Consider the following 17,958-nt stretch of genomic DNA (forward strand, 5'->3'; position numbering starts at 1 on the left):
ATCATTCAAACAGTTTTAGAAACGTCAGAGTGTTTTCTATCTAAATCTACTAATAATATGCATATCCTACCTTCTGGGCCCAAGTAGCAGGCAGTTTAATTTGGGCACGCTTTTCATCCAGAATTCCGAATGCTGCCCCCTACCCTATTTAAGTTAACCCCTGACCGGCTAGGTAACGGTAGCTACCAATATTAACTAAAATGGAAAGTGAGAGACTGTGTACTATGCACAGGTATTTGCCTACTTATCTTAAACTATTAATGCAATTCATGCTTTGCTTTGTTTTGTGTAGCAACCAGGGGGTGGACTAGGCAGCAGTAGGAAGAAGCTGCAGCATCTCTTTAACCAGAGAACCTTGTGGCAACCAGCTGCCCTGCGTTCCATGCTTCTGGGCCCAGCTACCTGCGAGTCTATATACAGTCTATATATAAGTCTATATACAGTGAGTGCAAATGAGGTAAGTTAAGGCAATAAATAGGCCATGATGATGAAGTAATTACAATATAGCAATTAAACACTGGAATGGTAGATGTGCAGAAGATGGGTTAGGATGGTTAGTTTTACGAGGGTATTTTGGCGACGTGAGTGAAGGATGTTTTGTTGCGATATAGGAAGCCGATTCTAGATTTAATTTTGGATTGGAGATGCTTAATGTGAGTCTGGAAGGAGAGTTTACAGTCTAACCAGACACCTAGGTATTTGTAGTTGTCCACGTATTCTAAGTCAGAGCCGTCCAGAGTAGTGATGCTGGACGGCGGGCAGGTGCGGGCAGTGATCGATTGAATAGCATGCATTTAGTTTTACTTGCATTTATAAGCAGTTGGAGGCCACGGAAGGAGAGATGTATGGCATTGAAGCTTGTCTGGAGGTTAGTTAACACAGTGTCCAAAGAGGGGCCAGAAGTATACAGAATAGTGTCGTCTGCGTAGAGGTGGATCAGAGAATCACCAGCAACAAGAGCGACATCATTGATGTATACAGAGAAGAGAGTCGGCCCGAGAATTGAACCCTGTGGCACCCCCGTAGAGACTGCCAGAGGTCCGGACAACAGGCCCTCCGATTTGACACACTGAACTCTATCAGAGAAGTAGTTGGTAAACCAGGCGAGGCAATAATTTGAGAAACCAAGGCTGTCGAGTCTGCCAATAAGAATGTGGTGATTGACAGAGTCGAAAGCCTTGGCCAGGTCGATGAATACGGCTGCACAATAATGTGGTTCAGGAGGACTCTAAAGCAGAATGGGAAGGTCATGATCCCCCTTCAACTCATCACCTCCTCCTTGTGGTTTGGGACATTTTACTATGCTGCCATGCAGCAAGTTTTATTTAATATTTATCTATGCAGGGAAGTCCCAATGTCTCTTTTGCAAGGGAGCTCTGTATCACAAAAATGCAGCATGAAATAAAGTACATAATAAGGAATTAGTTATTAATTACAACAATTCTTTACTATGCTGCCATGCAGAAAGTTACAAGTAATAACGTTGTACAGCAATATCAAGACATTATTTAGCAAACTGAAATGAGAGGAAGAGACAAAGACAAACCCATAAACATTCATGTACAATGTGAGATGTTTTTCTGAGGCTGTTTTTGTTACTCCTCTCCATATGGGCATTAGTGATAATGGGCTTTTCTCCATCCCAGGTCAACCTGAGGTTACTGCCTGACACAGACACCGCTGAGTCTCATTTAGATGTACAGTATTCTGATTAAACAGTCAGGGTTGTGTCTGTCCTGGCCTGACAGTAAGACCTGACAATGAGCTGGCTTTAATTATTCTCAGACTAGGATGGGCAGAGTGATGGTCATTAGTTTAGTTGTTGACACTTGACTGACATGATGTCATAGAAAATTCCGTTCCGTTTCTGGATTATGTTAGACTCCCGCAGGAGCTTGTTAAACTGTTGGAGCATTCCCAGAGTGGCTATGCACTGAATGCTCATATCTCATTACACGTTTGGACAGCAATTGTTTGTGATTGGATTGTCATACTATGGCAATTGCTTTGAGTGTTTTTGTATTGAAAACAATGTCCAGAGCTAAATCACCACAATCTTAACACATCATAGTAATCACATTAACACTAACCACAATGCTCATGTTTATTGTCAGATTGTCACAGTGTACCTGGCTGAGGTGGCAATAAGGGGGACGTCCCTCTCGATCAGATACCAGCATAAACACAGTCACATGACCACCCCACCGCCCATTAAGGAGTATCTGCAGGACAAGATGGAGGAGACCAAGGAACGCCTCTCTGAGAAGATGGATTGAAACCAAGGACAGGTTGTCTGAGAAGATGGAAGAGATCATCTGTCGAGGAGGATTGGGGACAACAAGGACAAGTTGGCAGAGAAACTCCAGGAGACCAAAGACCAAGTGTTTTTCAGAAAGAAGCTGGAGTAGATCTATGTTAATTCCTGAATATGATTAAATATATGTTCATATGGCCACTATAGCCCTTGAGAAGGATGGATGGACATATTGCCCTAAACTGACTTCATCAGATACCACACACTCATAACATTGTTGTATGAAATACTTGCTACACTAGAAGTTAATGATTACATGTATAAGGAATATATATTGTGGGCTCAATGGAGTGAGGATAAGAACTAGAGTTATGGAAGTTACTGAGTGAGGAAAAAGGCAATCACTTGGTTGCAATCACTGATAAGGTTGGATAGCCGTGGATTAGAGAGGAGAGAGGAATGTGGGCCGAGATGTCTAGATGTGCAAGGAGGAGACTCCACCTAATAGGCGGGTATAAATACTTGTGCTGGTGGAAACATGTCTTTGTCTTTGCAGCTGTTTGACCCAGTGGGTGAATAAACTTGGTTTGAGCTTTAACTAGTTGTCCGTTAGGTTCTGACAAACAGAGTGAAAAACTAACAGTTGGTGTTGTCGGCAGGATTCACGATGATTTTTTGTCGAACTGGACAGTCCGAATCAGTAGAGCAGGAGCCGGCACAAAAACAAGGCAGGCACAGTTCCTACACATTCTGACATCTTAGGGAGATGAGAATGTGAACAATAATACGATACGGACCTAGAAAGCCTAAGCTTATTCAGTAGTTCCTTTGTGTTAGGACCGGTCGTAAACATATGGTTTAGGGCAGGTTCCGTAAGGATAGGTCCCGAGTGGGGATAAGTGTTCCTCTGCAAGATCCATGAGTGACACTACAGTGAAGGATAGATTCTGTGTAGGATAGGTCCCTAGAGGTAGTATTCCCCTGCGAGGCTTGTAAGAGGGACGAAAGTCCCAGCCGCAGTAGCCAGGAAGCCGTAGGATGTGTGTATGAATGTTTGAACATGATTTGTGTGTAGTAGCAGTAGCAATAAAGAGAGGTTGGTTTATGCCCTATTGGGGTGGCGAACTGTGACAGATCAGGAGGGTTGTTGGGAACAGTGGTATTTTGGTCAAGAAATTGGACTAAAACCCCTTCCCATGCTACACATTAGTCATCCACAATTGTCTGTGGGGAATTGACAGAAACAGTGTCATCTAACACCAAAAGTATACAGAGGAGTGACCAAATTATTGGTAGCCTAAGCTGTTACTGCTTAATGCCGTCGGGGGGGCCGCCGAGTCTATAATAACTTAAATGGCTTGTATGGCCAGGAGACTCCCGGAGTGGGAGGAGACTCTGAGTGGGAGGGGTAGAAGGGGAAAATGTTACCAAAGCAGAGGCAATAAAAACATATGACCTGCACCAAGAACCAGATAAATGGTGAGGAAAATTTGCCAAATTTGCCAAAATTGGTACACATTATCCCGTGAATGGAAAGTTTAAAACCAGTCAAGAGTGTATCGATGCAATCGTAGTGTGCAATACTGAAATCAGAGAACGGTCCAGACCACAATACGCAGGCATCCTAACCATGGGATTTTATAAGAAGCAGATAAATATGTAAAAAATAGAGACCTGCGAGGTAAAATAGAGCAGGCAGTAGACAAGAACGAGGCTATAAAGAAAAAACTAGGCATATCAGAAGGGAATGCGCATAGATTAGATGAACAGCAGCAGGAATTGGCTATTGCGCTAGAAAATAGTCAAAAACTAAACCAAGAATTAGAGGGTGCCCTTGAGGATAGACAAAAACAAATAATTATCAGGGCACAAGGCGAGACCCAGATGCAGATGGTTGGAGTCTTTGATGTTTATTGATCCAAAAAGGGGTAAGGCAAGAGAATGGTCGTGGACAGGCAAAAAGTCAAAACCAGTTCAGGAGGTACAGAGTGGCAGACAGGCTCGAGGTCAAGGCAGGCAGAATGGTCAGGCAGGCGGGTACAGAGTCCAGAAACATGCAAGGGTCAAAACCGGGAGGACCAGCAAAAAGAGAATAGAAAAGGCAAGAGCACGGGGATAACACGCTGGTTGACTTGGACATACAAGACCAACTGGCACACAGAGAGACAGGAAACACAGGGATAAATACACTGGGGAAAACAAGCGACACCTGGAGGGGGTGGAGACAATCACAAGGACAGGTGAAACAGATCAGGGTGTGACAACAATACAACTCATGGTTGCGCTTCAACAGTATCAAAATACGTGTGGAGGAGTATATGCAATTGCAACTCCTCCGCCGTTCGCCCCATGCTATAAGATAAAAGAGGTAACATCTAGTGGGCCACCATTATACCCCTCTCTTGGATAGTGGATCAGAATTATCCAGGTAATAATAGAGATGTGAGCCCAGTACGAACAAACACGACCCCGTTACATATTATCTTGGACAAATAGTACCAGGAGAGGACAACCCTATTCCCGATGACACACATCCCGAAGTATGGATCCAAATTCAGCATCACCATCAGCCACTGAGCGTGAGTGAAATGCGTAGTATTATGAAAGAGGCACTGGATCCAGTAAAAGAGGGACAGGAATGTATCAGTTTTTCTGAGGAAACGGTAGAATTTTGGGGTTTCATACTCGTGATTACAATCATATTGTACCCTCGCTTTTGCCAAAGGCCATGTTTTCAACAATCGCACAGGGATATCGAAACGTCAGCTTGGTCCTTCGGACACAAACTGTGTGACCCAGCGACAACAAATGACGAAATTGAGGGATTCTTAACCACAGTTGGGAATATATTGTTTTGCAAGTAAAATTAGATGCAAGTAAAATTAGTAACTGTACTCAGGGTCCAAAGAAGGAATGCGCGATTACGTGTATTCGGATGGATGATACTAATCTGACAATGGGGGATAGATACGATCGAAATGCTGAAATTTGTACGTCTGCTTTGATGGCAATCACAAAAAGGGTGTACATTTGAGAATTCAGTGTTTTTAATTTGTTAATTTATTTTTAATTTTTTTAAGGGGTGGATCAGCTTAATATTTCAGAAAGATTCTTGCTTCCATCAATGTAATTGTCTGCATCACTTCCAATCCCCCATATATTTTTTAGGTAAATATATATATCGATATACCTACATACCCATGTTTGTGTATATATGTGTGTGTGTGTATGTATATATGTGTGTGTGTATATATATATATTTAAATATACATTCATACATATACACATAAATATATATATATATATATATATTTAAATATACATTCATACATATACACATAAATATATATATATATATATATATATATTTAAATATACATTCATACATATACACATAAATATATATATATATATATATATTTAAATATACATTCATACATATACACATAAATATATATATATATATATATATATATATATATATATATATATATATTTAAATATACATTCATACATATACACAAATATATATGTACATTCATATATATACATACATACATACATTATTCCCTGCAAACCCTACCACCCCTCCCCCAAATGGGGTGGCAGGTAGCCTAGTGGTTAGAGTGTTGGACTAGTAAATGAAAGGTTGCAAGATCGAATCCCTGAGCTGACAAGGTAAAAATCGGTTGTTCTTCCCCTGAACAAGGCAGTTATAATAAGAATTTGTCCTTAACTGGCTTGCCTAGTTAAATAAAGGTACAATTTAAAAAATGGAGGAAACTAATAAACAATAACACTTGGGCTTCTACCTTCAGTTTATACACATTTTACAGACAATAGTTATATTTTGTTTGTTTTTAGTCCGTCCTCTATTTCTGATGTGTATCCAGTTTGATTTCTATTTGTAACTGTGCTATTTCACAACAGTTCTGAACCTATATCCATTTTACAGACCCCGTATGTTTTACGTTGGCTCTCTTCTTATTAGTCCCACCCTTCAGCTCCATTCAGCCCCTCCCATCTATCTCTCAACACCATCCATTTTGGATTTCTATTTGCCATATATTTTTCAACTGTGCTGTGATGCTTCACAAAAGTACTGAACCTTTCTATTCTCATAGCTTCTACAGATTGTAAATTAAAAATAAGCATTTTTGCTAAAATAATTATTATATTATTGATTGATTGACTATGGCTTTTCAAATCCCCCAGTATTCCTATCTGCAGCGTTAGTTCTAGGCAAATGTTGTTCTTCAGCCATTCCTGTACCTGTGACCAAAAACAAGCTACATATGGACAATACCAAAATAAATGCTCAGTAAAACCTGAGGGGTTTCAATTTTGTGAGACATTTTATTCCGTCGTTTTCTGAAATTGAGACACTTACAGAATTTACGAAAGGGGGGAGGGGTCCCCATAAAAAATATAGTGGAGTCAAGAGTGTGAGGAAGTGTTTGTCAAGCTAAAGAAGCAATTGTGTCAAGTGCCAGCACTGGGGTTGCCAAACCTAAAATGATCTTTTAAAATGTTTGTTCATGAACATGAAAGGCATTGTAGTGCAGTGGTTACGCAAAATCATGGGGGAAAAGAGAGATCAGTAATGTACTGGAGAAAATCGTTAGACTCGGTGGCGAGAGGAATGCCCCCATGTCTGAGGGCAGTTCAAGCTTCAAATATGGTGTTGCATAGCATTGCTTCGATTCCAATGGGTCAAAAAGTGGATCTGTATGTTCCACATGCTGTAGCAACCACACAGCACGAAAGCACAACATGTTATTAGTGCAAGACGGACAAAATGGGAGTTAAGTTAAATGGGGAAAATCTACAATTCCATCAAATTGGTGCTTTGAATCTTGTGTCGTTAATGCCGTTGCCTGGGGAGGGTGAATTGCACATCTGTGACCCAGATCAAATTACTCCAAAGCCTCGGCCCGATTTGCAAGACACAGCATTGGAATTCTTACAATCATTAGCTACATGACCATAGTAGGGAAGAGAGTAACGGGGTACGCTGTGTGTGATGACAGGGGTGTAGTAAAGGCTGGCCAACTGCCAGCCTCTGTGTCAGCCTAGGGGGTGGAGTTATATGCATTAGCCAAGGCCTATAGGTTGTCTGAAGGGGAGAACGTAACAATATACACTGATTCTCGATATGCATTTGGTCATGATTTTGGTGCATTGTGGTCACAATGGGGCATGTTAACAGCGACAGAAACACCAATAAAAAAAATGGACATGAAGTAGAAGCATTGTTAGAAGCATGTCAGCTACCCAGTAAATTAGCAGTGGTGAGATGTGGAGCTCGTATTAGTCATACAGATAAAATAGCCATTGGGAATTCCCGAGCAGACAAAACGGCCAAGGCAGTAGCCTTAGTAAGAGAAGGTGTTATGAAACCACATGTAAATGCCAAGGCTGGGATTCTAAAAGATTTACAGCAGCAAACTAACAAGAAAGAAATGTGAGAGTGGTTAGAACATGGTTGCCAAGTAGACGCTGAGGGGTTGTGATATAATACCACCACTGGAAAACCAGTAGCACCAAGCGGGATACATATTACTCTTTCTGAAATGTATCAAATCAAATTTTATTAGTCACATACCCCTTAACCAACAATGCAGTTTAAAATAATATGAATGAGAATAAGAAATAAAAGTAACAAGTAGTTAAAGAGCAGCAGTAAAATAACAAAAGCGAGACTATAAACAGGGGGTACTGGTACAGAGTCAATGTGCGGGGGCACCGGTTAGTCGAGGTAATTGAGGTAATATGTATATGTTATTAAAGTGACTATGCATAGATCATAACAGAGAGTAGCAGCGGTGTAAAAAGGGGGGGGCAATGCAAATAGTCTAGGTAGCCATTTGACTAGATGTTCAGGAGTCTCTGTAGCTCAGTTGGTAGCGCATGGTGTTTGCAACACCAGGGTTGTGGGTTTGATTCCCACGGGGGGCCAGCACAGGAAAAAAAAAAAAATGTATGAAATGTATGTATTCACTACTGTAAGTCGCTCTGGATAAGAGTGTCTGCTAAAATGTAAATGTAAAATGTCACATGGCTTGGGTTTAGAAGCCTCTTGGAGCTAGACTTGGTGCTCCGGTACTGCTGGTCGTGTGGTTGTTATGGTTAGGGTTGTTGTCCTGGCACCACACAGCCAGGTCTCTGACCTCCCTATATGCTGTCGGTGATCACACTGTTGTGTCATTGGCAAACTTAATGATGGTGTTGGAGTCGTGCCTGGCCGTGCAGTCATGTGTGAACAGGGAGTACATTTAGTCATTTAGCAGACACTCTTATCCAGAGCGACTTACAGTAGTGAATGCATACATTTCATTTCATGCATTTTTTAAAAATGTATTTCTTTTTTTTTTGTACTGGCCCCCCGTGGGAATCAAACCCACAACCCTGGCATTGCACACACCATGCTGGCATTGCAAACACCATGTTCTACCAACTGAGCCACAGGGAAGGCCAAGGGGACTGAGCACGCACCCCTCAGAGGCCCCCGTGTTGAGGATCAGCGTGGCGGATGTGTTGTTACCTACCCTTACCACCTGGGGGCGGCCCATCAGGAAGTCCAGGATCCAGTTGCAGAGGGAGGTGTTTAGTCCCAGGGTCCTTAGCTTATTGATGAGCTTTGAGGGCACTATGGTGTTGAACGCTGAGCTGTAATCAATGAACAGCATTCTCACATAGGTGTTCCTTTTGTTCAGGTGGGAAAGGGCAGTGTGGAGTGCAATAGAGATTGCATCATCTGTGGATCTGTTGGTGCGGTATGCAAATCGGAGTGGGTCTAGGGTTTCTGGAATAATGGTGTTGATGAGAGCCATGACCAGCCTTTCAAAGCACTTCATGGCTACAGACGTGAGTGCTATGGGTCGTTAGTAATTTAGGCAGGCCGAGACATGGGCGCTGGGCAAGCCAGTTGGGGTGTGGGAGCCCAACAAACCAGCAGGAGCGTGAGAGACTGGCGAGCCGGCTGAGGCATGGAAGCCAGAGAATCCGACTGAGGCAAGACGCCTGTTGATCCTGCTGCATCGAGGGAGCCCGATGATCCGGTGGAGAGTGACATGGGATGGGAAGCTGCCGAGCCAACCGAGGCAAGGAAACCTCTCAAGCCAGCCAGGGCGTGAAAGCCAGACGGGCTGGCTTAGGCACCCCCGGTTCCATCGACGACGGAATCCACCCCGACGTCACCAACAAAACTAAAATCAAACAAAAAAAACTCCTGGACCGGCTGGGCGAACAGGAACTGACGATCCGGCTGAGGCCTGACGTGGGATAGGCGCCATCCGAGCCAACTGGTTCCATCAGTGGTGACCCAGAGCCGATGCCTCCATACCAACCAGAACGCCAGTACTCCCCGATGCTTCGTGTGATGGCTGCTGCATTCTGTCACATGTGACGATGCTGGAGAGACGAAGCAGGCACAGGGAGTCAAACATTTAATATAGAACGGACATGGAACGAGACAGGAACAGCGTCAGCAAACAAGTAATACAGACAAAAGACAATTAATGCAGCAGCGGGGAACAGAGCAAGGGAACTGACAAATATAAGGGAGGTAATAAACAGATAATGAGTGAGTCCAGGTGAGTCCAATATCGCTGATGCGCATGAAGAGGGAAGGCAGGTGTGTGAAATTGATGGCAGGAGTGCGTGATGCAGGGCAGCCTGGCGCCCTCAAGCACCAGGGGAGGGAAGAGCGGGAGCAGGCGTGACAATTCCAAGAAAAACAAAAAACCCTCTGGGTTTCCGTTAGGATGGAATGGAAAATATGGTGCTGTACAACGTGACAGTCGGGAGTAGGCTACGGTACTGTGCTATTTAGCTGAAGAATCCCCGTGTCGTGCGGGCACGTGGGAGACCGGGGTTAAATTTCCCAATGGAGAGGAAGGGGTACGCTGTCCTTGTACATAAGAATTTGTTTTTAACTGACTTGCCTAGTTAAATAAAGGTTGCACTAAGAGCATAATATTTCTACACCCTAATTGTAGTCTAACCAATACCCAAATGGAGATTCATTCAAAATTGTGGCCCCATCCACAAAGTTTCAAAATACAGAGAGGTGTTGGTAAAGGTACATTGTCCTGCTAAACGCCCATAATGGGCTATTATAATACTGTACATGGTGTCCAGGTCAGGATAACAAAAACATTTATTTATTAAAGACTATCAGAAAGAATTTTGGTATTTATTTATTTTGATCCAAAGCCATGAATGAGTGAGTCACTCATGTAGGTGCCGGCTACATGACTGTGCCATCAACTTTTTTTTATTTCACGTTTATTTAACCAGGTAGGCTAGTTAAGAACAAGTTCTAATTTATAACTGCGACCTGGCCAAGATAAAGCAAAGCAGTGCGACACAAACATCAACACAGTTACACATGGAATAAACAAACATACAGTCAATAATACAATAGAAAAAAGTCTATATACAGTGTGTGCAAATGAGGTAGGATAAGGGAGGTAAGGCAATAAATAGGCCATAGTGGTGAAATAATTACCTTATAGCAATTAAACACTGAAGTGATAGATGTGCAGAAGATGAGTGTGCAAGTAGAGATACTGGGTGCAAAGGAGCAAAATAAATAAAATACAGTATGAGGATGAGGTAGTTGGATAGGCTATTTACAGATGGGCTATGTACAGGTGCAGTGATCTGTGAGCTGCTCTGACAGCTGGTGCTTAAAGCTAGTGAGGGAGATATGAGTCTCCAGCTTCAGTGATTTTTACAGTTTGTTCCAGTCATTAGCAGCAGAGAACTGGAAGGAAAGGCGGCCAAAGGAGGAATTGGCTTTGGGGGTGACCAGTGAGATATACCTGCTGGAGCGCGTGCTATGGGTGGGTGCTGCTATGGTGACCAGTGAGCTGAGATAAGGCGGGGCTTTACCTAGCAAAGACTTATAGATAACCTGGAGCCAGTGGCTTTGGTGACGAATATGAAGCGAGGGCCAGCCAACGAGAGCATACAGGTCGCAGTGGTGGGTAGTATATGGGGCTTTGGTGACAAAACGGATGGCACTGTGATAGACTGCATCCAATTTGCTGAGTAGAGTGTTGGAGGATATTTTGTAGATGACATCGCTGAAGTCAAGGATTGGTAGGATAGTCAGTTTTACGAGGGTATGTTTGGCAGCATGAGAGAAGGATGCTTTGTTGCGAAATAGGAAGCCGATTCTAGATACAATTTTTGATTGGAGATGCTTAATGTGAGTCTGGAAGGAGAGTTTACAGTCTAACCAGACACCTAGGTATTTGTAGTTGTCCACGTATTCTAAGTCAGAGTATGGACGGGCGGGCAGATGCGGGCAGAGATCAGTTGAAGAGCATGCATTTAGTTTTACTTGCATTTAAAAGCAGTTGGAGGCCACGGAAGGACAGCTGTATGGCATTGAAGCTCGTCTGGAGGTTAGTTAACACAGTGTCCAAAGAAGGACCAGAGGTATACAGAATGGTGTACTGTACAAAACCATAAATTACCTCTAAATCCCACAGCATAATCGCAAAACTTTTAGTGGAGCATCCACTGTACATCATTACAGATAGACTTTTTAGTGGTGGACAAATTCTCAAGTATTTGCAACTTCCTCAGCTTCAGCAAACTTTGTAGCACAAACTTTGTCACAGGAAGTGATACCGAGAGGGGGCTTATTCTGGACACTAGACCCTGATCAAAGGACACATTTCACCTCCAAATTGCATAAGGCTTTAGGATTTGAACATGCCTTCCATTGTCTGTATAGGCCACAAGCGGCGGGGATAACTGAGCATTAGAACCGTTCGATTAAGGAGAAATTGGCTAAAACTTTGAGCACTGACGGGAAAGACTGGGTTACAAATGTACCTGTGGTACTGATAGCAATGAGGGCGTCAACTACCCTTCAATACCAGAAACCAGCCATATTCTCCAATTCTGTTGTTGTTCAACGCCACATTCTGAGTTCTAGAATCCCACACACAACACATTGTAATAAGTTATTTTCCCAAGTGACCACAGCCAAAGAACAAGCACTGAATCTTTATGAATGAATACAACAGCACTTAAAGCAACATTTTTTTATTGTTTATAATTTTTTTCACCTTTTTTTCACCTGTATTTTCCTGTAAGTATTGCAATAACAGACCTCGGACTGAAACTCTATGGCATCACATTTGCTTTGATAAAAAAAAATAAGAAAGAAAGTTCAAAGTACACAGCAGTGTTTTTCCTCACTAGATTTTACTGTTGAATAAAGCTTAATGTTGAAGTCCTTTTCGATGCAGCCATGTGATGGGGGGTGGGGTGATTTCAATGAATTGTGCATGGAAAAAACATTCAATTTTAGAACTCAAAGATCACTGGAATGGGGAGCACACAGAATCAGAACCATTCGAACAGCCCTGGAGTTCTAGAACACAGAACCATTCAAACAAGGCTGGAGTTCTAGAACACAGAACCATTGAAATAGCCCTAGAGTTTAGAACATAGAACCATTCAAACAGCACTCGAGTTCTAAAACACAGAACCATTCAGACAGCCCTGGAGTTCTAGAACACAGAACCATTCAGACAGCCCTTGAGTTCTAGAACACAGAACCATTCAGACAGCCCTTGAGTTCTAGAACACAAAACCATTCAGACAAACCCTGGAATTCTTAAAATGCATAACCTAAATATCCCTTATATGGGTAAAATGTAATGTAAATGTACAAGTCAACCCACCTACTCCTGTGACTACTTGCCTTAAAGTCTGTCATACTTAATTACCCCCCACAGATCAGCTCTTCCTGTGAACTGTGTGAGGTCCTCTACATGTGTATCTTTATGTGTCCACACTTTAGTTCTTGGCCTTGTGTTATTTTCTGCTATTGGTCGAAGTCTGGTTAATTAATACAGGTCCAACCGGTGCTGGGGTTTCTATGGCTTTGTTTGCTGAGTCCAAAAGTAGCAGCTAAAGTAGAGTGGTGGTTCTACAACAGAGTCTATCCACAGGGTTACTGGGTTTATCCACAGGGTTACTGGGTCTATCCACAGGGTTACTGGGTCTATCCACAGGGTTACTGGGTCTATCCACAAGGTTACTGGGTCTATCTACAGGGTTACTGGGTCTATCCACAGGGTATCTGGGTCTATCTACAGGGTTACTAGGTTTATCCACAGAGTTACTGGGTCTATCTACAGGGGTACTGGGTCTATCCACAGGGTTACTGGGTCTATCTACAGGGGTACTGGGTCTATCCACAGGGTTACTAGGTTTATCCACAGGGTTACTAGGTTAATCTACAGGGTTACTAGGTTAATCCACAGGGTTACTGGGTCTATCTACAGGGGTACCGGGTCTATCTACAGGGGTACTGGGTCTATATACAGAGTTTCTGGGTCTATCCACAGGTTTCTGGGTCTATCCACAGGGGTACTGGGTCTATCCACAGGGTACTGGGTCTATCTACAGGGGTACTGGGTCTATCTACATGGTTACTAGGTTAATACACAGGGTTACTGGGACTATCTACAGGGGTACAGGGTCTATCCACAGAGTTTCTGGGTCTATCCATAGGGTTACTAGGTTTATCCACAGGGTTACTGGGTCTATCTACAGGGTTACTGGGTTAATCCACAGGGTTACTGGGTCTAGCTACATGGTTATTGGGTCTATCCACGGGGGTACTGGGTCTATCCACGGGGGTACTGGGTCTATCTACAGGGGTACTGGGTCTATCTACAGGGGTACTGGGTCTATCCACAGGGTATCTGGGTCTATCTACAGGGTTACTAGGTTTATCCACAGAGTTACTGGGTCTATCTACAGGGGTACTGGGTCTATCCACAGGGTTACTGGGTCTATCTACAGGGGTACTGGGTCTATCCACAGGGTTACTAGGTTTATCCACAGGGTTACTAGGTTAATCTACAGGGTTACTAGGTTAATCCACAGGGTTACTGGGTCTATCTACAGGGGTACCGGGTCTATCTACAGGGGTCTGGGTCTATATACAGAGTTTCTGGGTCTATCCACAGGTTTCTGGGTCTATCCACGGGGGTACTGGGTCTATCCACAGGGTACTGGGTCTATCTACAGGGGTACTGGGTCTATCTACAGGGGTACTGGGTCTATCTACATGGTTACTAGGTTAATCCACAGGGTTACTGGGACTATCTACAGGGGTACAGGGTCTATCCACAGAGTTTCTGGGTCTATCCATAGGGTTAATAGGTTTATCCACAGGGTTACTGGGTCTATCTACAGGGTTACTGGGTTAATCCACAGGGTTACTGGGTCTATCTACATGGTTATTGGGTCTATCCACGGGGGTACTGGGTCTATCCACGGGGGTACTGGGTCTATCTACAGGGGTACTGGGTCTATCTACAGGGGTACTGGGTCTATCCACAGGGGTAATGGGTCAATCCACTGGGTACTGGGTCGATCCACAGGGGTACTGGTTCTATCTACAGGGGTACTGGGTCTATCTACAGGGATACTGGGTCTATCCACAGGGGTACTGGGTCTATCTACAGGGGTACTGGGACTATCTACGGGGTACTGGGTCTATCTACAGGGGTACTGGGTCTATCTAAAGGGTTGCTGGGTCGATCCACAGGGTTACTGGGTCGATCCACAGGGGTACTGGGTCTATCTACAGGGTTACTGGGTCTATCTACAGGGTTACTGGGTCTATCCACAGGGGTACTGGGTCTATCCACAGGGGTACTGGGTCTATCCACAGGGTTACTGGGTCGATCCACAGGGGTACTGGGTCTATCCACAGGGGTGCTGGGTCGATCCACAGGGTTACTGGGTCTATCTACAGGGTTACTGGGTCAATCCACAGGGTTACTGGGTCTATCTACAGGGGTACTGGGTCTATCCACAGGGGTACTGGGTCAATCCACAGGGTTACTGGGTCTATCTACAGGGTTACTGGGTCGATCCACAGGGATACTGGGTCGATCCACTGGGTTACTGGGTCTGTCCACAGGATACTGGGTCAATCCACAGGGGTACTGGGTCTATCCACAGGGGTACTGGGTCTATCCACAGGGGTACTGGGTCTATCCACAGGGTACTGGGTCGATCCACAGGGTTACTGGGTCTATCCACAGGGTTACTGGGTCGATCCGCAGGGGTACTAGGTCTATCCACAGGGTTACTGGGTCTATCCACAGGGGTATTGGGTCTATCCACAGGGTTACTGGGTCGATCCACAGGGTTACTGGGTCGATCTACATGGTTACTGGGTCTATCCACAGGGGTACTGGGTCTATCCACAGGGGTACTGGGTCTATCCACAGGGTTACTGGGTCGATCCACAGGGGTACTGGGTCGATCCACAGGGGTGCTGGGTCGATCCACAGGGGTGCTGGGTTGATCCACAGGGGTACTGGGTCTATCTACAGGGATACTGGGTCGATCAACAGGATTACTGGGTCGACCCACAGGGGTACTGGGTCGATCCACTGGGTACTGGGTCGATCCACAGGGTTACTGGGTCGATCCACAGGGGTACTGGGTCTATCCACAGGGTTACTGGGTCGATCCACAGGGTTACTGGGTCGATCCACTGGGTACTGGGTCTATCCACAGGGTTACTGGGTCGATCCACAGGGGTACTGGGTCGATCCACTGGGTACTGGGTCTATCCACAGGGTTACTGGGTCGATCCACAGGGGTACTGGGTCGATCCACAGGGGTACTGGGTCGATCCACAGGGGTACTGGGTCTATCTACAGGGTTACTGGGTCGATCCACAGGGATACTGGGTCGATCCACTGGGTTACTGGGTCTATCCACAGGATACTGGGTCGATCCACAGGGGTACTGGGTCTATCCACAGGGGTACTGGGTCTATCCACAGGGGTACTGGGTCGATCCACAGGGTTACTGGGTCTATCCGCAGGGTTACTGGGTCGATCCGCAGGGGTACTAGGTCTATCCACAGGGTTACTGGGTCTATCCACAGGGGTATTGGGTCTATCCACAGGGTTACTGGGTCGATCCACAGGGTTACTGGGTCTATCTACATGGTTACTGGGTCTATCCACAGGGGTACTGGGTCTATCCACAGGGGTACTGGGTCGATCCACAGGGTTACTGGGTCTATCCGCAGGGTTACTGGGTCGATCCGCAGGGGTACTAGGTCTATCCACAGGGTTACTGGGTCTATCCACAGGGGTATTGGGTCTATCCACAGGGTTACTGGGTCGATCCACAGGGTTACTGGGTCTATCTACATGGTTACTGGGTCTATCCACAGGGGTACTGGGTCTATCCACAGGGGTACTGGGTCTATCCACAGGGTTACTGGGTCGATCCACAGGGGTGCTGGGTCGATCCACAGGGGTGCTGGGTCGATCCACAGGGGTACTGGGTCTATCTACAGGGTTACTGGGTCGATCAACAGGATTACTGGGTCGACCCACAGGGGTACTGGGTCGATCCACTGGGTACTGGGTCGATCCACAGGGTTACTGGGTCGATCCACAGGGGTACTGGGTCTATCCTCAGGGTTACTGGGTCGATCCACAGGGTTACTGGGTCGATCCACTGGGTACTGGGTCTATCCACAGGGTTACTGGGTCGATCCACAGGGGTACTGGGTCGATCCACAGGGGTACTGGGTCTATCCACAGGGGTATTGGGTAGATCCACAGGGTTACTGGGTAGATCCACAGGGGTACTGGGTCTATCCACAGGGTTACTGGGTCTATCCACAGGGGTACTGGGTCTATCCACAGGGGTACTGGGTCTATGCACAGGGGTATTGGGTAGATCCACAGGGGTACTGGGTCGATCCACAGGGGTACTGGGTCTATCCACAGGGGTATTGGGTCTATCCACAGGGGTACTGGGTCTATCCACAGGGGTATTGGGTCTATCCCAGTACCCCTGCACATGAGGGGGTACATCAGGGGTACTACGGGCAGAGCAACATGTACTTGGTATAGTAACCAGGGGTACTACAGGCAAAGAAACATGTACTTGGTATAGTAGCCAGGGGTACTACGGGCAGAGCAACATCTACTGGTATAGTAACCAGGGGTACTACAGGCAACGAAACATGTACTTGGTATAGTAGCCAGGGGTACTACGGGCAGAGCAACATGTACTTGGTACAGTAACCAGGGGTACTACGGGCAGAGTAACATGTACTTGGTATAGTAACCAGGGGTACTACAGGCAGAGCAACATGTACTTGGTATAGTAACCAGGGGTACTACGGGCAGAGCAACATGTACTTGGTATAGTAACCAGGGGTACTACGGGCAGACCAACATGTACTTGGTACAGTAACCAGGGGTACTACGGGCAGAGCAACATGTACTTGGTATAGTAACCAGGGGTACTACGGGCAGAGCAACATGTACTTGGTACAGTAACCAGGGGTACTACGGGCAGAGCAACATGTACTTGGTATAGTAACCAGGGGTACTACGGGCAGAGCAACATGTACTTGGTATAGTAACCAGGGGTACTACGGGCAGAGAAACATGTACTTGGTATAGTAACCAGGGGTACTACGGGCAGAGCAACATGTACTTGGTATAGTAACCAGGGGTACTACGGGCAGAGCAACATGTACTTGGTACAGTAACCAGGGGTACTACGGGCAGAGAAACATGTACTTGGTATAGTAAGCAGGGGTACTACGGTCAGAGCAACATGTACTTGGTATAGTAACCAGGGGTACTACGGGCAGAGCAACATGTACTTGGTAC

General features: G+C 45.3%; 1 pseudogene; it reads left to right on the forward strand.

The window, feature by feature from the left end:
• Positions 1-1,210: 1,210 nt before the first annotated feature.
• Positions 1,211-2,408, forward strand: LOC115190941 (uncharacterized protein C18orf19 homolog A-like; annotated as a pseudogene).
• Positions 2,409-17,958: the final 15,550 nt, after the last annotated feature.

This window comes from Salmo trutta, unplaced genomic scaffold (genome assembly GCF_901001165.1).
Source record: "Salmo trutta unplaced genomic scaffold, fSalTru1.1, whole genome shotgun sequence".
Classification (NCBI taxonomy): Eukaryota; Metazoa; Chordata; class Actinopteri; order Salmoniformes; family Salmonidae; genus Salmo; species Salmo trutta.